A 20,372-nucleotide genomic window follows, 5' to 3' on the forward strand; every position below is an offset into this window, starting at 1 on the left:
TGCTACGTTTGTACCGTTTGTACCGAAAATATTTTCGTTTGTACCATTTTCCTTATAGGTACTTGAAAGGTCAACTGGGGGGGGGCTATCTTGGCGCCAAGATAGCCCCCCGTATCACAGCACAAAAAATTGAAATACACCATTCGAAAGCAAATCGTTTGTACCGAAAAAAGTTTTGTTTGTACCCTGATAGTTTTCGAGAAACAGGGTATGCCATTTGGGAGGGGCTATCTTTGCGCCAAGATAACCCCCCGTATCACAGCAAAAAAAATTCAAATGCACCATTCGAAAGCAAATCGTTTGTAACGAAAAAAAAAGTTTTGTTTGTACCCAGATAGTTTTCAAGAAACAGGGGATGACATTTGGGGTGGGGGGCTATCTTGGCGTCAAGATAGCCCCCCCCCCGTATCAAAGCACAAAAAAATTGAAATACACCATTCGAAAGCAAATCGTTTATACCGTTACAAAATATTTCAAAGGGTTTTTTCACGTTGAAATTTGAAACATGCCACATCTATGAGCAGTGGCGGCGATTGGACGTTAAAAGTAGGGGGGGGGGCAAGATATGATCAGAATATCTGTATATAAATCTTAGTTTCCCTGGTTGTTTCTAACACTTTGTTTGACGAAAGGTTGTATAACTAATAGGACACTATATTTTTCGGTTAAAATACAGTATATCGTATTTCATATTTTATTAATTAAATTGACAAGAGCAACGCAAGTAGGTACTAGCCCTTTGTACTGTTAAACAAGGAATGTGTAAGAAGAGATTCGATTACGCTTATGAATATCTTAAAATTTTGTGTGGAAAATTGTGTAATTAGATTATTTAATAACAAATGTACAAAAGAAATAAATAGAAAGGATAATATTAAACAGTAATAAATAACGAGTCTTGTTTTGTAGAAGTAATATTAAAACTTGGGATTAATGAACAACTTAAATTTTAATTCCGGACATGCTATTAAATGTATATTACTCTTAAAAAATGAAAGACAGTAAATACTACAAGCATATGCTAAGGCATTTAAAGCAATATTTGCTTTTGCAGCTTCCCGAAACATGTTCGTTGCCACTAGGTGCAGGTTTCACTTTCTTGGAACACATTAAAACACAACAATACTTACAATCACTCCACACTCCAGTTATAGAAAATAATCCTAAAACCTAGAATTGTGTTGAATTCACTAAATTTTATTGTATATACACTCGTACACCCCTAAACACACCACTTTACGCGTATATTACACTACAAAACAATTAAAAAGGTAGATGTTGTTTCTTATTACTGTCCTTTTAATCAATATTCCTTACTTTACAAAAAAGAAAAGACATTTTAATAACTGTCAATTTTTGTGTAATTAAATAATACCTTGTGAAATACTTATTTTCTTTGCGAAACGTTCTCTTAGTTAGCTTCAAAGCGGCTGACTAACATATCGAGCCCTTGCAGGAAGGGGGTATAGAAGCAAACCCTGCTAAATCCATTTTCGAATTTTATCTGGGAACAAAGAAAAAGTGATGCCATCATGTTTTCCAAATTGTTGAACAACTTTTTTCTTTTTTTTCTTTTTGTTTTGTTTAGTGGTTGATTTCACTCATTTGTATTAAGTAGTGAACACTTAAAAAAAAAAAAATGTTCAACTTCTGAAACATACGGGCGTCACTTCTTCATTTCCTGAGAAAATTAAAAAATGGATTTAGCAAGTTTTGCTTCTATATCCCTGAATTGAAAGTATGCTGGAATTGTTGTGCTTCAATAGGTCAATTTTTGGGCCATTTTCCGTGGCAAAACGCAATTCCTGTACGTTTCTTAACTTCACGGGAAGACAACCAATACGTACTCACGCAACGGCAATCATATGGCACCATTTTTTTTCTATGAAACAGTTGTACATACAAAAACTACACTTCCAAATGAAATTATATACATTAAGGATTACTTCAAAAAAGTGGGGGAGCAACTGCCCCCCTTTGCCCCCCCCTAATCGCCGCCCATGTCTATGAGGAACATAAACTTTTCCTTTCCAACATTTGTAACTTTTCATTACGATACACTTTGGATTTTTAATATAGGGTATTTCTGATACAAATTTAGCAGTGAAATAGAACTCTTCTATTTTCTCTTTCTTTCTTTTTCTTTTCTTTTCTTTTCGTTTCATTTCGTTTTTTTTTTAAATTTTTGTTTAGTTTGCATTAGTAGTCTGAAATGGAGGATATGACAACGCCATCTACTGGGTTATTAGAATGTATTTTGGAACAGTACGTCCAATGAAAATCTACCGAATTTGCAATCGAACCACGCGGAAACAAAGCATGTGTGTTAAACTTTTGACATTATCCTAGATGTGTCTCGGAGATCTACAGCTCTACTTGAAATTGAGTATGCTATCCATTATGAAAGAGACATAATGAATGTTTAAAGCATCCTCTATATATTCGAATAGTTCTGAAAAAATATGTAAAAACAAACGTTATTTCTATATTACTGTTGGATTTCTGAAAACGGAACTTTATAGTGTTAGGTTCTTTTCTTACTACGTTTGAATTCCACAGTTTTATCTGTTCTCCCTTTTCTTTTTCTTCTTCTCTCTCTCTGCCTCATTTTTGCATCTCTGTGTAATGGACATCCATTGGTTTCAATTGTTTATTGTGTGTGTTTCAGTTTCTCCCTACATCAACCTATGATTCTTGTTTCATCTTGGTCTTGTTATTTCATTTTGTCGAAAATAATACATGTGTAGTTTGAAATAAGAATTGCGCTCATGTTGTTATTTAATTTTAGTATAGGAGAGAAGAAAGGAGGAGAGAGAGGAGGTCTCTTTACCTGACACGATTATGGGATAAGAAGGTGTATTTTAGGTAACCTAACTGCACGGCGTTAGCTGTCGCAATTTTTTTTGATCCGGAGTGTACAAGGGCAGATCGACTCACATGGATTGCATAAGCTATGTACTGGAAACACATTCACTCCAGCGGCATTTTTACTGAAGCCAAGAAATTCAGTGAAAGATGTAATGATTTTTTCCCCTTCCTTTTTACATTCTATAAAAAAGTTCAAGTTGTACCAGTACTTGTGCAAGACTCTTGCGCAAGAGTCTTGGTCTTGGTCTTGGTCTTACAGGTATGGTCTTGGTCTTGGTCTTGTTCTTGCATCGGGTTCCTAGTCTTTCGTCTTGTTGTTGGTCTTGGTCTTGCATGCAAGACTCTTGCAAAAACTGCAAGACCACGACTCTTGTGCTCATGACTAATTTTGGTAGTATGCGTGGTTATTTCAGAAAGAATTAGGAATGTAACAGAAATACCTTTAGCCCCTTATCTTTTACAATAGAAGTGCACTACCTACATATAATCAACTTTCTTGACTGAAGATACTCAACATGTTCAAGTAATGCCATCAAAATATACGTAAAGTGATCCTATTATTTGTATAATTTTTTACATAAAAATTTACTGATATGCTCAGGAGAATGGTACAAGATAGTGGGGTCCCCTCAGACCCCAGTGTTATATTTACGTGATAATTTTTGAAGTGTTGGGGTCGCGGTGGCTCAATGGTAGAGCGTTCACCTCTGGTGCCTGGGGTCCAGGGTTCGATCCCAGCCCCTGCCATGTGAACTTTGTGGTGGACAAACACCGTGTGCGTGGGTTGTCTCGGGCTTCTCCCGTTTCCTCCCATTTTCTTCATTCCACCATTTCATTCATTTCTCATCTTCACCGTCTCCTTTAGCCTAACCGGCATAACGTGGGACGTTAAACTCAAAAGATTTAATTTTTTTGAAGTGTTATTAATGAGGGTTAATATATGGATAATCTGTTATGATAGTGAAAGATAAAGGACACCTGCAGAGTAAAGATGATATTTTTTTTATAGAATTCAATATCCAGTTTCAATCTCAATACATCAGTTTGCAATTCCAGTGCTATTAGCTCTTTTATCCTTATTCCTTGATTTTCCTTCTACACCTCTTAAAAAATAAATAAAAACTTGTTTCTACCTTTAATGACAAGGAGCTAGTTTTCACATTAAAACTGTAATAACTAACTAAATGGAACAAGTGTTAGGTACTATTCGAGAATAGTTCTTGTATTTGACAACAATCAAGCAATTCATACTGGGATTTGTTTGAGCATTTGCTTTAACACTGTCCATGTGACCTTAAACTAATGCCACCTAAACATGATTTATGAATGTAGTATTCAAATAGAAGGTTAGCTTAGTAAATTTAACTACGATCATCGTGAAGTCTGTTTCCTACCAGAAATATTTATTTTAAACAATATAGTTATGACAAATTTTGCCGCACCATGCAAATGCACGTGCTGCGCATATGGTAGAGCGGGTACTCTGTATGGGTTCGAACTCGGTTATAATCTTCCGGCAGCAATCTAAAAAATTCGCCATACGGTCCAGTGAACCACTCGTTAGTTCCAGAAATTTCGTGCAGGTTGTAAAAAAAAAAAGAAAAGAAAAGAAAGAAAGAAAAGAAAAGAAAATCGAAGATCGGCCAAGGACCGGCCGCTCCATGGTAACAGATTCTGAGGTCATACGAAACGCTATTGAGGAAAGGGTGAGCCATATTGATGGGACACATTTAAAATGTATTTTTGGAGCACGTTAAACACAACATTTATTACCATATATATAGAACACATTGCCAAAGGACTGGAGTTTTACACCGTGTTCAGTGTTTGAAGATTACATCCCTTAGATAAGCGCCACGTTGACCAGAACATTCTTTGTCCCTAACAATCAGATTCAGCATAGTTTGGCGGAGAGTTTCGGTAGGGATGGCCGCTATCTCCCTTCAGATGCTGTCCTTCAGTTCAGTGATGATAATGGAATTCGTGGTGTACACCTTCTCCTTGAGCTAATCTCACAGTAAATAGTTCGATGGAGTTAGATCGGGGGATCTGGGTGGCCAATAAATAACGCCGAGTCTGGAGATGAGGCGTCCCGGAAAGTATCGTCGAAGGGTTGTCCTTGACATTATTGCAGTATGACTGGTGGCACCATTATGCTGCATCCGCATGTCCCTTAGACCAAACCATCTCATTTTGAGAATGAAAAATGTTCGTAACATTGTGTTGTACCGCTCAGCGGTGACTGTGACGGTGTCATTATGTTCGTTCTAAAAAAAAAAGAAAGAAAGAAAAAAGAAAAGAAAAGAAAAAGAAAGAAAGAAAAAAGGACTTTTTACACAATAACACTGACACTGTGCAATGGCGTTTCATGCAACAGTTGCGGATTTTGTCTAGCCCAGAATCGACAGTTTTGTTTATTGATATAACCACTGAAATGGAAATGAGTTTTATCAGACGTGGTAAAGTGCTGCACAAAGCCATCACCTTTGCTGATTAGTTAATCACAGAATGTGGTTCACTGAACCTTATCTTGGTCAATCAATTTATGCACTATCTCTAGCTTGTATGGGTACAGTTGTAAGCCGTTTGTAAGAATTCGCCACACATTGATATGTGGAATATGTTCCTGACAACACAATTGCCTAGTCGACTTCCTTGGACTTGTGTCCATGGCATATGTTTAATGATTATTGCACTACGCGACGATCAAGGTATCTCATGGGACCGGTTTCTGTTCGCATTTGAGGTCTCACAGAAAGTTGTAAACAGCCCCCAGTACGACCCTTCGAGATGTTGCTACCTGTTTCTTAAAATGTTTGAAACGGTGCTGTGTTGTGATGATGGAGCTTCCATTGCCGAAGAACGCCTCCATGAAGTACGAAATTTCAACAGCGATTCATATCACGATGATTCCTTGCAACAATGTAACAAATACATCGGTATATCAGTAACTACCATCATTACATCTTCTGTTAAGGGTTAAGCTATATGAAAAGAATGCATGGTTGTTATTGCTCGCAGTATTCAAAATATAAATATGGCCCATTCTGAAAATTTTGGTTCTCTTCTCGAAACACAGCTTATAATGGATTTCTCCTTCTCTGAACAGAATCGTTACGACGAAATATATTTATGTTTCCAAAACCTCACCGTATTAAAACTTCAATTTAGCTTCTGGTACCGCGAACCCCCCCCCCCCCCCAAAAAAAAAAATGTGGTTTTCAGTTCCAGGAACAGAACCGATATGTGGAAATGAATTTTGGTTCTGTTTATTTAGGTTCTGATGCAGGAACCAAAGTATTTTCGGTGCCGTTAACATTAACAATCCTACATCAAACACACACACAAAAGAAAACAAATATCCATAGAAATATAATTGTCCAAACCTTTGTTCCGGACATTCCATTATATTATCAGTTTAATTCAACAACTGCAGTACCTCAGTACTGTAATATTATTTCTTATATCAAAATTAAGTAGTGTCAGCATCTAAACTTAATAATTAAGAATATGGTTCTTTATGTGAAAATGTTCAACGCATAATACAGAGTGAACACTAAAGAAAAAAAGTTATTTTAAAATATGGTAAAACATCTTACCTCGAAGTCAACAGACGTCCATGGTTAAAAAGGTACTCTTGATTTCCATGAAAGCAATATATGTATAAATTACTTTGCTACTGCTTTTCTTTGCTATCTGCTTCCCTCATGAGGTGTTGCTCAACCTACGAAACACCGGAAACAGAAAAGATTTGTTAAAAAATATATTTATATAAATATAGACTGAATTAAAAATCATATGCAGATATTGATGCTGGAAATCTATTTAAGAACAACCAGGAGAAATTCAAGGGTATGTCATGAACTTGATATACAAGAAGAAGATAACGCTGGTAGTAGTGATCTCACACGGTGATCGTGAAACACCTCAAACATATAATACAGACTACAGAGTGTACCAAGAACATATAATTTGAGCGTGGAATACCATACTCCAGAACATACTCATGGACAGTATTGTCATTAATATCCACACGCCGAAGTAGCTATTTCGGCAGGTAGCTTATCGTACAGATATTGAATGCTTATCTGGAGATGGTATCTCACGTTCGCTGTAGATCTAGAAATAGCTACGCGATTGTCGTTACTTCAAGTAACTGAGACGCATGTGAATCGCGGTGACAATGGAGGAGAAGCAGTGCTGAAAGTGATCCAGTATGAGCCGGTTATGCATCCGAAAGTTAGAAAATCGGCCTGTATGGCATACCAGTAAACTGATTTAAATTGTAATTTGTGTTAGAAAAAAGTACAAAGAAGTAAGTACGACGTTAGCATTGAATCAGCAAATATATTTTTGTATTATCAAAGATTTTGTTGCTGTTGCTTCGAAAGTAAATAATAGTTCCCTATCACCCTATTCAATGTCAGAATTTGTGCTCCTGATTTTTTTCAGCATTTGTGCGAGCAATTCTACCCCCACCCCCTCAAAAAATTGTAACTACCGTACCGCCCGCCAAAAATGTTTAACCTGGATCCGCCCCTGGCATTGACAAGACTCTTTTTTTAAAATCAAAATTAATCTTTTCACATTGTGTGAACTTCTGTGTTTACAATTGTAAGAAAATTAGTGTTGACCACGAGACGAGAGGAGACCCAGAAGAAGCTTTTGAAAATGGAAATGAGGTTGGAATGGAAAGAATCATTAAATACTAGAGACGAGACGAGAGTGCCTACAAAGCCTTGAAAACGAGACGAAAAAGTATATGGGGATATATTAGGCCGCGTTAGATCACTATGTTGTTGTAAATGCAATATTTAAGTAAACGTATCTTCCTTGTTCTTGCACATTTAGATCGCCGATATGCTGAAGCAAAATCATTTTATAAATATTTATTTCTGTTAGGCCGATGATAGTTGGGAGTAAAACACTTAAATATTAGTCCTTTCTCTCTCTCTGTCTCTCTCACTCTCTCTCTGTTTCTATGGATTTTCACGTCAAAAATGGTGCTAAAACGACAGGAGTAGAGATGCTCTTTAGAGTTCTGTCAAAATTACTGCTTTGTGGTCATAGGTGTTCCATACCGCCACCTCATCTGATGTCACTTTAAGCACTGAAGGAAAGATGTATAAAATTCCCATGTATTTTGGGCGTCTACAGTGTTTTCAAGTTGCAAAATACACAAGTAAGAGTGGTGCCGTATGGTAATATCTAACAATTATCAGTTTCAGGCATGGCCTGAAAATTCCCAGTAAGTGTTGGTACCAAAACTAGTTCTCTACACAGTCATTTTAACGAAAGAGTGTATAATTTGCTCTGATCAGTTGTATCTTGAATAACTATTACGAGCCATTTTGTTCATCTATCTCTCTCTATATAAAAATGAAAGTGATTATGTTTGTGACTTCATAGTCATACTCTTGAACCACCTGATCGATCCCGATCAAATTTTCAACATAGATGACGATCAGGCCTTGGGTGCTTTTTTATAATTTTACTTTGACAGTGCAACTTAGGGGAAAGGGAGGGGGAGATATTTAAAAATGATCGAAAATGACCAATATTAGTGTCTAATCCATAGTTTTCGAGGTGGCTGAGACGAACAATGACACTTGAGATTCCGTTTAAATCCAAATTCAACCCTTTATATCCGAAATGAAACGTATTTTCCCCGTGCGAAGAACAGGTATTCTGCTAGTATTTATTAAAACGAGACATTCAAGCGTCCCTTTTGAGAATTAAAAAACCGGGACAACGGTTCAGTGAAAGGAATTATCACGGCTAAAACGTGACTTCTGGTCACCTTATCGTTACTGGATCCAGTTGATGGTCAGACGCCGTTTCTACAACGTTCTACATATGCTCGATAGGGCCTAGATCTTGAGTGGAAGATGTAACCAAGTGGATTAGCTTGGGTTTCACTGGCATTACAAGGAAGTGTATTATCCTAATAAAGATTGGGTTCCGCAAAAATTTTAGATAAGGGCAGATGATATGATTTACGAGCCAAAGGATTTATGTAATACTATATTCTGAGTAAATTGCCTTTTCACCTTTACCTGCCTTAGCATACGTATTTCAAAACAATCTTTTCTTATTCATTGCTCCCGTAATAAAAGGAGTATTATGTCCAAGTCTCGCGTTTCGACATGCATTAACATGGCCAGAATTTTCAGTGAATTATTTCCACTTCCGTATACATAGGTACTTACATTTTGCCGTTCTTCTATTTCAACAAGTAGCATTTTCGAAAACGTTGAAATGCGTGTTTCCTTTATTTTAATTGCATTTATATAACGAATTTCACGCCTCCAACTAAAGCGAATTCTTGCATTAACCATTTTTCGAAATAAATAATGGGACATCTTAATATAAAAATTGGCCATTTACCCTTTTCAGTAGCAAAATCTTCCAAACACTGAAATTGGTATTTAATTTTTATTTAAAAGTTTATAGACCTATATTGATGTTCAGATCTCACACTTAAGCAAGTCCTTATAATGAGCACTTTCTCAATAAGGAAAGTGAATTTTGTTATAAAATCGATCCCAGTTTTCCTTTTTAGGAAAGGGATTTTCGAAAACGCTGGAATGTTTTCATTGTTTTTTATGAGTTTATATACCGCATTTTATATCTTTAATTTAAGTGAACAGAAATATTGGACACTTGATCGAAAAAGAAAGGGAAATTTAGATCTTATAGAACAAGCCCAAATTTTCCATCTTAGCGTAATTTTCGCAAACGTCGAAATATGTGTTCTCTTATTTTTATGTAAGAGTTTATAAACTGAGTTCATTTCTAACTTAAGCAAACCCCCACATTCGGCATTTTATAAATAAGCAACGAGAAATTTCAATATAAAGAAACTGACTCCTCCCCTCCCCTTTAGGAGCAGAACTTTCGGAAGCATTGAAACACGTATTCCCTTACAAACCGATTTCATATTTCCAACTTAAGCGAATCTCCACATTCAACGCTTTGTGAATAAAGGAAATTTCAATATGAAAGATATTGTTCAAAACCATTGAAACACACATTTTCTTATTTCTTTGTAAGAGCTTTTAAACTGAATTTCTCACCTTCAACTTAAGTAAATCCTCTCGTTAGGAATAAAGAATGGGAAATTTGGATACTATAGAAATTACCAACTTTCCCCCTTAGAAGCGGAATTTGCGGAAACGCTGAAACACGCATTCCTTTATTTTATTTAAGAGTTCAGATACTGAATTGTACATCTCTAACTTAAACAAGTTCTCACATTCGGCACTTTATGAATAAAAGACAATTTCAATATAGTCGAAATTGCCCTGTCCTTCTCCTTAGAAACAGAATTTTCAGAAATGTTGAAATACTGTATGTGCTTCCTTATTTTTAATTAAAACTCTATATACTGAATTTCAGAGTTTCAAATTAAGCAAATTCTCGCATTCAGTACTTTCTGGTTAAAAAAGCGAAATTTGGGGATTTTATAAATGTTCCCTTCCCCTTTGGAAAGGAATTTTCAACAACACTGAAACAATTTTTTCCTTATTTTTAATGAAAAGTTCATATGTCATGTTTCATATCTCTACCGCCAGTGATTTGGATTCGTAAGATATTCTATTCTTGGTTGAAATGTTGAACCCATCTTTTTCCATTTTTAAATGTATAGTTCCAAAAATCCTTCCTTATACTATACTTTCGTGACAAAAGGAGTATATCTCCAAAATTCACGTTAATGTATGTAGTAGTATTGGCTTGTGAGATGACGAGTCACCCATTTCTGCTCTTTTGTATAATAGTATAGGTATAAATATAAAAGAATATTAAGCATTCTGACTACTTTTAATAGTCTGTGGAGCACAAAACCCGTGTGCATAGGCTTCCCCTGAGTTCCCTCGTTTTCCCGCATTTTCCTTGTTTCTACCATTTCTTTTATTTCCGTAATCACCATATTCATCGCCTCTTACAGCATAATGGTGAGATGCCAAAATGATAATAACAATAAGCTTAGTCAAGTCTGACTCACTAGTCTAGTGGCTTGGGCGCGCGTCTTTGGTGCACGGAGTTCCGGATTCATTTTTCGCTGGGACAGCTTTGAAATTTTAACGTATTATAATGGTTCGGGTTCCGCAAACTGTAGGAACTAATCTTATATAATCTTGGCGCTAACTCCAACCAATTAATCAAAGTAAGCGAAGCCAAAAATCATACATCAGGTCTCAACGGTAGACAGATCATTATTTTAAAGTACACCTTAAAGGGGAAAAAACTTAAGGGAACAGTTAAAACCTCGCATCATTAACGAGAAATATTTTGCTTAAATCCCGTGACCAGTCATTCTTATTTCTTTTTTTCTACCCTTTATTTCAGTTACGCAAGTAACGTGATGACTAGAGGAACCCACATTATGCTTTATTTTTTGTTTGCTTAATTTCATTTTAAGTTCTTAAAGAGTCTTAAAGATTATTTTTTTAAAAAAACAAAATCATCACGGAAGGTGCATTAAACGTGAACCTATTGATTGCTGGGATTAGCGTTTAACTTTCCCACGTAGCTCCGAGGCTGTATAAAACGGAAAGTGGGATCTACTGCGGAAATATCAATTAATTAATTGTAATGAAACAAATAAAGTATAAAATAATAAATAAATTACTGTTTAATGTGAAATCCGTTCTACCACTAAGGATTGTATTCCCGAAAAATACAGAATATTGCCTACCAGTACTCAAACGTGAGCGCACACGCGCACAAACTTCGTGCGTTAGCCACTGGCATGTTAAGGTGTTCACATGGACCTACTATTTGATGTTAAAATCTAAACATGTATTCTCACACGGAATCAAACTCATGATTTCCAAGCCATAGGTGATTAAACACTTACCATTAAACTAACCAACCATTGAAATTCCTATCCAAGATATTGTGTCCGTATTAAATTTTGGTTTGTCCACAATATCATTAGTAAGTAAATAACAATAAAACTAACAAATCACAGGTATTCTATATCAGAGTCCTTGACTTTTCATTTACTTGTACTTAATCTCTGAAGACCGTAACTCGTTTCGTTTAATACCAAGTTTTCAGTGCTTGGATGAAGCGATTTAGAAGTAGATATCGGTTGGTTTGTTGATGAGAGTTTAGCATCCCTTGCAGCAGCGAACTATGTGAAACGTGGTTCTAAAGACTAATGGGAACCTAACCACATGTGCTTCCACTGGGAATCAAACCCTTGCCTCCTGTTCCAGAGACGTGTCCGCTAACCATATAGCCACGAGGTAGCCCACTAGAAATATATGTGGATACTTTTCTCCCTTATTCCCCGTTAAAACGGGTTGACTGATTGATTGATTATTTAACTCTAGCAGTGAGCAGAGATGCTATATAGAATGAGATCTACAGTTTAAGGAGGAATCTGAAGCAGTGTAGTGCGTTTGACGCTCTCCCACTGCGAACTGAGATTTCTCGTAGCTATTTGGTTAGCGCACACGCCTCTTGCGTGGAAGACTCGGGTTCAATTCCCTGTGCAAGTTCATGTGATTTGAATCACACCGTAAGTTGTAGATCGGTGTCTCCTATAGCCTTGGTTTTGAAATGGGTGCTAAACTCCAATCCAACCACCGGGAATTGAACTCTGAACCTCATTGGCCTAGGTTATGTGCATTAGCCACTTTATTATTTTTAAGGAAAAACTGAAACACTAAATACACCCTACTTTTTTTTTTGCTTTAGTTTGAAACTATATTTTCCTCATAATTCCCTTTAATACATTCACTTTACTCACTTTTGTTCTACGTTTTCATATATAAATAACAAGCAAATCGCACAAACACTGAGAGCAGTTAAAAAGTTCACATGGTTTTCAGTGGAATTCGAACCAAGATAAACTCTGCCTTGTAATCTGCAGCTGAATGCTACAGAACTCATTTATGGATGGCAGCGACTATATCAACGAAGAAAGTTCTTCAGACTTAACACATTTGCTGCTATTAAAAGTTGAATAATATCGCAGGATTTTGATTCTTCTTGAATTTAAAGTTCTCTGGCATATTAAATAGCCGATAATATTTCCTACCTGCAAATACTACTACTACTACTACTACTACTACTACTACTACTACTACTACTACTTATTATTATTATTATTATTATTATTATTATTATTATTATTATTATTATTATTATTATTATTATTATTATTATTATTATTATTAAATATTGATAAATCAAATGGTGGGTACTGAACTCTCTAATAAAGCCAACGTTTCATTAGCAAATCTAAGTAACAAGTTTTGTAGTGCTAAAATAACCTATAATATAGATATAATTTAGTGACCATTTCTTTTCTTGCATAATGAAATACTGAACAACTGTTCGAAATACTGAATGAGTAGTTTCTCTGATAACATCTTTTCATACTGCCTTTTGTTCAATAATATATATTAAAGCAAAAATAAATATAAAAAAATAAAAAACAAAGGAATGAAAGATTTACTCCACCTCCCCACAATTAGGCTAAAGGAGACGATGATTAATGAAACTGATTGTGAAATTACTTTTTTCTGCTTTCCCAGTGAGAATCGAACCCGGGACCACGTGCACATTAGACAGAAGACGAGAAGAATAAGTAATTGGTTTAATACGTATGATTTAGTTTTCTATATTACGTAACTGTGATGTATTTATAATAATTCTTGCATCCATACATGAAATATAAACATACGTTCGTTGCAATAAAATGCAGATTCTTTACTTTTAAAAAAATAATTTCTAGCAGACAAGATTCGAACGCTTGCTAAAGTAAGCAGCTCTATAGTTCTTTTGTGACACCAACCATGAAATCATAACCTCGGAAATGTTCCGTCTGTGTGTATCCAGCGTTTTTGGGGATCCTGTCTCTTACAGGCTTGAATCATCTCGTATGACCCAGCATGCTAGGTTCTGACTTCTATTTACGTATATATCATATATATTTTTTCTTTCTGCAAGCTGCTATGATTGTATTCTCTATGTTAATTATAGTTTTATTTGGCGGCAACGTGAAGATGGTATATTGCTCTTGTAAGACTACGCATGTTAAAGTGCGTTCACTGCACAGAAGTGCAGTTCGGAAAATTTCTTTCAAGTTCCTATGCTGAGTTTTACAGCAGCATCTCCTTCTCCCTCCATCCCTTTTTGGACCACATTTGTGGGCTTGCAACGCCTTAACACTCCCTATATATGGCTAATATGAAACAGATGTGAGAACAAGGAACTTTAGGAACACGAAATCGAGCACTAACTTAAAGGATAGCATTTGGAACTGTGGCAACTAAGACTCCACGTGGGGTTGACCAACGACTGCCAATCATTTGAAACAAGGGTTCTGATTTGCTATTTAGTAAATGGGTGTGTTTCCCGCAAGATCCCTCCGACGATGACTTATTTATGGCACTAGCCACCACACGTAGAATACAGCATTCTTTATACACGAACTGCACTTCGGTTGAAGAAACGAACTATACTCTCGTCACAATGAAGGAGATAATTCCCTGTAAGTACAGATCCGAGGGACGTAAGGATCTAGGTTCAATATTTTTACTTCGGGTCTGGAAGACAGTCTAAGTTTTTGACCAGAAATATAGACTCACTTTATCAAATTGCAGTTTTTATACTATGAATAACGCAACACTAAAACGTTGTTTGACTTGGGTGAACTACTGTTGAATACGAGATTCAAGACATTTTTCGTTTCTTGTCGATTCTTGTTTCGTGGGCACCACTAGTGGTGAACAAACATCGTGTGCATGAGTTTTCTCGAGATTCGCTAGCTTCTCCCACTTTCGTCATCTCATTGTTATCAACCATCTGATCACTATCTTATTTTGTCTCGGTGAATAAACGTGGGACGTTACACTAAAAAAGTAATGATCTGAAAAGTAAAGTTCAAGAGAAACATTTCCAACAGCATCTTCAATGTTATGCATATTTTCTGTATTATTATTACCTCAATACTAATACTAGAAGTAGCAGTAGTACTTGAAATAATAATAATAATAATAATAATAATAATAATAATAATAATAATAATAATAATAATAATAATAATAATAATAATAATAATAATAATGTACGTCAATGGTAGCATATGGCGTATTTAGGGGACTATTGAGCTCAAACACCCCCCCCCCCGAAGTAAATTTGTTAGTTTTTCGCATTCCACATACAACAATAATCCTTACCATTTCTAAGAATTTCATTGACTTTCCATTTTCTTATGCTCTTTGTTCAGAAACAATACTGTGTTTGTCAAATTTCATCCCATGTAAGAACTGCCTTCATTTTTTTCTTTCTTTTGTCTATTCTACTCTTCTATTTCTTTTTCTTAGTTGTTACCTTCTTTCGTTTCTCCTATCATACTTTCGACCGTTGTTATTTGTTATTCAATTCGGCCGTCGCCCGTAACACCAAAACTAAGAGGAGCTAATATGCGAAACTGGTGTTCCACACCTACTTGCACGGATATCAACATAACGGGACTGTAGTTATTATAGCAAAAGAATATTTACATTGCTTAGTTATAAAGAAAGGTAAATATTTAAATTAAAGAAAATCAAGAGGGAAGCAAGTAGCCCGGGAAATTAGGTAGGCCAAGAGGATGCTTCCTTTTTCTTCTATGAATAGGATAAAAGGTTAGATTCCCTCTTAATTTTTTTGTGTATCATATCACATAATTCATCAGTCTGAAATTCTTGCCATTAAAACTGCAATCAGTATATTTCAACTTAAACTTGTCTCAACATTTTCTTTCAGGAAAAAACGTACACAGATAAAACTGAATACTTCTATTTTTTTTTTTCTAAAATGAAATCAGTTAAGTTGAAATGAGATTACAAATATTCAACATGCGTTTGCAGGAGCGTCATTTCAGATTTGTCGGTAGCTCCTCTACCGACATATGAGTTTTACGTTTTTCCTAGTATATTAGTATACAACCGATTAAAATATATTTAATTCTCTTGACGCCCTTGTGTGTTTAGGTTTTAAAGGGTGAAAAATAAAAATAAAAGTGCTCATTCACATGTGTTGTGTATAGCAACCCCGAAACAAAATCCTAACTACGCCACTAATTCAACCCACCATACCAATATACACCTCTAGAAGCACTCAAACCAAACATGACAAATTATGATTGTCTTCATTCATTTAAATCAACATGAACATAGAAGAAATATTTGTTGTTGGAAGTAGTAAATACACAAATACATATTAATATAGTAGATTATTCTACTCTATTCCAAGTTACTAAGGAAGTAATTTTCTTGTTAGGCAGTCGCTGAGATTCAATGTGTTGGAGGAAGAGAAGCAAAAGCAACCGAAACAAAGGCGAATCAGGCGAACTTGTGACTTTCTCTTGTTCCACCATTGAAGTGTGGTTGAGCCATTGTCTGGGCAGAGGACGCCGGAAGGAAGTGAGGCACACCTTGCAATGAGCAGCAAATCATGCATAACTAAAAGAAGAAAAATAATGTTCGCCTTTTTATTTCGGGGGGTGACGGGGACACTTTCTTCCAACATTCAATTCAATACGAAGACAAACTGATACGCGCCCTAATTACAATATGTTGTTTTTTTCTTTTATTTTACAGAAAGTAAAATATAACATGTATACACAGGGTGGATCATTTATCTTATACACCATTATAACTTTTTAAACTAATTGACAAAAAACGCTTAAATTTTGTACCATGCAAAAATTTTGTTTGACATATTCTCTGATACAACAAGGTTAACAGTGTATAGTTATACTATAATAGTTATACTGTTATAGTTATACTCAACATAAAGTTATATTTTTTCAAATGTCACTATGTCAGGTTACACTTCAAATCTACATGTTAAACGAAAACTACAATGTTACATTTATTAATTCAGTGTTGCAAACTAAGGACGCTATAGTATTACAAACATTAAAATTTTGGTAACTTCCACAGCAATAATAACGCAAGTGATATACGGGAGAATACTAATACATCTAAAGTACATTACTTTAGTGTCAAATACTATGATCATAATATGACAAATTTCGAATGAATATGAACAAAGTTATAAAGGGCTGAAAATTTGGCTTTTTTCAAAAGCCTTTATTTCGACAAACTGCTTACATAAGTATCTCGTTCAATTTGACTTGCAATAGATGTGAAAATTACACTGTCGATTACAGCAATTTGGTATCTCAAATTGTTCTGGAGATATGATAAAAACTATTAAAATTTACAACACTTCTTAAAATTATGTAAAAGACTATACTGCCGTCCTAAGCGAAAAGACCTTAACTCCACATTTTTCGAAAATCGAGATATTGGTATGGGAATGTTCGTAGTACAATTCTGCATCCATATAAAGTGAAATTGACGTGGTTTGACCAATAGGTAGGGGGTAATGACGTCATGAGTGTTTACCTTATGTTCAAAACTGTAACTGAAAGTAAGCAAAAAGACCTTAAGTGGCAATTCATAAGCAAAAATATTTAACTGTATTACCACACAAATTGTAGACCGTGAAACTATATTTAATAAAGTTTTACTGAAATACAACAAATTTGAACGTACAGCCTAAGAAAAAACGCAATTTGTTTATTTTCTCGAAAGTATGTGAAATGGAGATAAGACCTTTTCGCTTAGCAGGGCAGTATAGTATTCGACACTAAGGTACTTTTGACGTGAAATACCTCGTTCCTCTCACTTGTGTTATTACAGTCGTAGAGCCCTCCCAAATTTGGTTATTGTTCGATGTTTGTGATACTGTAGAAAAAAATGAAAATGAAATCTTTAATTTTTACGTCCGACGCATATGCTGGCGAGGCTAAAAGAGACGGTGATGATGAAAAATGAATGAAATGTTGAAATGGAGAAAACGGGAGGAAACGGAAAAACCCCGAGAAAACCCACGTACACGGTTTGCCCACCACAAAGTTCAGTTGGCGCGAACTGGGATCGCACCAAGTACCTCGTGCACCACATTAAGTTTTTTTCCTTTCTTATTTTGATATGAGGAATCACCTCTTACAGTCTGCCGGTATAGTTCATTAACACCCTGTATGCACTAGATTTTTACTCGTGTTTTGTATGATCATATTTTTCCGTAAGAATATAGTGTTCTACAATCTGTTCTGAGATAATGTAGACAATGAGAAACGAAAAATGGTGATAAGATAATAAAGTTTTCCGAACTCAGGTTTCTAAATATTTATGATGTTTCTTTATAACTACCAACTAATATTCTTACGATTGTCATATTACCTTTGTACGAATTTACTTCTGCAGTGTGTTCCATTTTCATTATTTTTGACGCTATGTAAGTCTGTCGTATCATTTTATTACATCATACATTCATTACCATCACAATAATAATAATAATAATAATAATAATAATAATAATAATAATAATAATAATAATAATAATAATAATAATAATAATAATAGTAATACACGTGTTTTATAAAGGGGACATGCCAACACTCATAGGAGATTGTCGTGTGCCACACTAAGAATGTTATCAGAGGAAGTCGGAAATTGATTACAGCACTTTGCATTTAGTGATATCATAAATTCAATGGACTAGATAAAGTTCACTGATAATATATACTGACTCAACTATTTGATCAGATAAATATAATTTTTATATTTAATACCAATTTGTAAAAAAAAAAGTTACTATAGGAAGCTTTTATTGGTATTTTAGGAGAGAAGAATGGAAGGGATATATAGATAATGGAAATTATCAGAAAAACTTTAACCTCACGGTACAAAGTACAGGTACACTGAAAATTCATCAGAGATGTGTGATCAAGTAGTTGAGAATATAGTTTATAATATTTGAAAATCTAATTTGTAGGTGAAAATGTGAAAGCCAAGTTAATTTGACTCGAAATTCTAAAGCAATAATTACAGTTATCATTACTGTGAAAACATATCTACAGACCAGAATATCTTTGACCAGGACTTGTCCCCTAAGAGGCATGTACAATGTCCTAACACACCCGAGCGTCTCATAATATTGATGATTCAAGACGTTATAAGACATGAAGGAATCATGCTATTAGCTAGTGATGAGCAAATGCAAGACCAAGACCAAGACCGGGGTGGTCTTGGTCTTGGTCTTGGTCTTGCACATCCAGTCTTGGTCTTGGTCTTGCACTGGAAACCTAGGTCTTGGTCTTGGTCTTGCATGCAAGAGTCTTGCAAGTCTTGCATTTAAGAAATCTCAAGCTTTCCATAGGTAAATTTTACTAGAGATATAAGTGATAATAAACTCTACAATGCGCCAATAGTAACGGAAATACAACTCATGTTTCTAAATGTAATATAGTTTAACTTTGTGTAAGTATCATGATGGTGTACAACATAGGTGATGACCTTTCCTTTTTTTAATGGGTGCCCATGCTTCACTCCTTGTAAGATATGCCTAAATCACAACGTTTCGTAATCTGTTATATTTTTTAACAGATCTAACACTCCACTGGTTCCCAAACTGGGGAGGCTACCCCTGAGACGAATGAAAGAAAATCAAGACGGCACAGATTATTGAAATACCATGAATTGCAAAATTATTTTTACACTTTAAAGGCGTCAGATTTTTCTTTTCAACCACGATTAGATAATCCTTGTATTAATCAAATTTCCAATTAAATATTGAGATTTTGTTTTACTGATTCCAATATGTACTCTATGGGGCAGAAACATTGACATTACGCAAAAGTGATGAAAAAATTGCAGGCTTTCGATGAAGAAAAAAGAGAATTAGCTGTGTTGAACTGACAACGAATGAGAAGGTGTTTAAAAAAATTAGCAGTAGGGAAAAAAGAAGAATTTTAGATAATGTTAAGAGGAGGAAAATGAACAGGTCAAGATATTGGCTGCGGAGGAACTGTATTATGAGGGACGTGCTGGAGGGTATTGTGGAAGGAACGAGAGGGAGGGAGTGAAGGAGACTAGCTGAAGGTAGGTATTAAACCAGAAAATTGCTACGTCAAGACGAAGAGACTAGCTGAGGACCACCGAATGTCGAAGCTTCTCAGTTGCAGCAAGTAACCTGCCAATAACGGCAGAATAGCTATTATGAAGATGATTATATATTTAGCAATATTGACTAAAAAAGGGAGAGAGAAAATTAAAATAATAATTATTATAATCAAACCTCTTAATATTTTAGAATAATTTGAGTGAAAACTGAAAACGATTCCACTGTCTATGTCTTTTGTGTAAATTCAATCTACATAAATACTTTTGACCTGTATTGGAATAACAAAATAACGGCATTAAACGCCAAGTTATTTGAAGTCTCACTTGTGAATATGGATTACTAACATCAAATACCCACTTCGTTGGGTTAAACTTTAATAATAATAATAATAATAATAATAATAATAATAATAATAATAATAATAATAATAATAATAATAATAATAATAATAATAATAATAATTCGTTAAATCAGTCACTTTTTACTATTAGTAAAGCGCTCTCTGATATAAGCCATTTTCGATT

The 20,372-nt window shown here is 35.0% G+C and overlaps 1 protein-coding gene across 2 annotated transcripts in view; it reads right to left on the bottom strand.

The window, feature by feature from the left end:
• aop (ETS variant transcription factor anterior open) overlaps positions 1 to 20,372 on the bottom strand; it is a 438,519-nt gene that overhangs the window by 262,361 nt on the left and 155,786 nt on the right. For both annotated transcript variants that reach the window (XM_081738735.1, XM_081738736.1), the window contains one exon: positions 6,468 to 6,592. The gene's annotated coding sequence lies outside the window, so the exon portion shown is untranslated. The remainder of the gene's footprint in view (positions 1 to 6,467; positions 6,593 to 20,372) is intronic.

This window comes from Thermobia domestica, chromosome 14 (assembly GCF_964235325.1).
Source record: "Thermobia domestica chromosome 14, izTheDome1.hap1.1, whole genome shotgun sequence".
Taxonomy (NCBI): Eukaryota; Metazoa; Arthropoda; class Insecta; order Zygentoma; family Lepismatidae; genus Thermobia; species Thermobia domestica.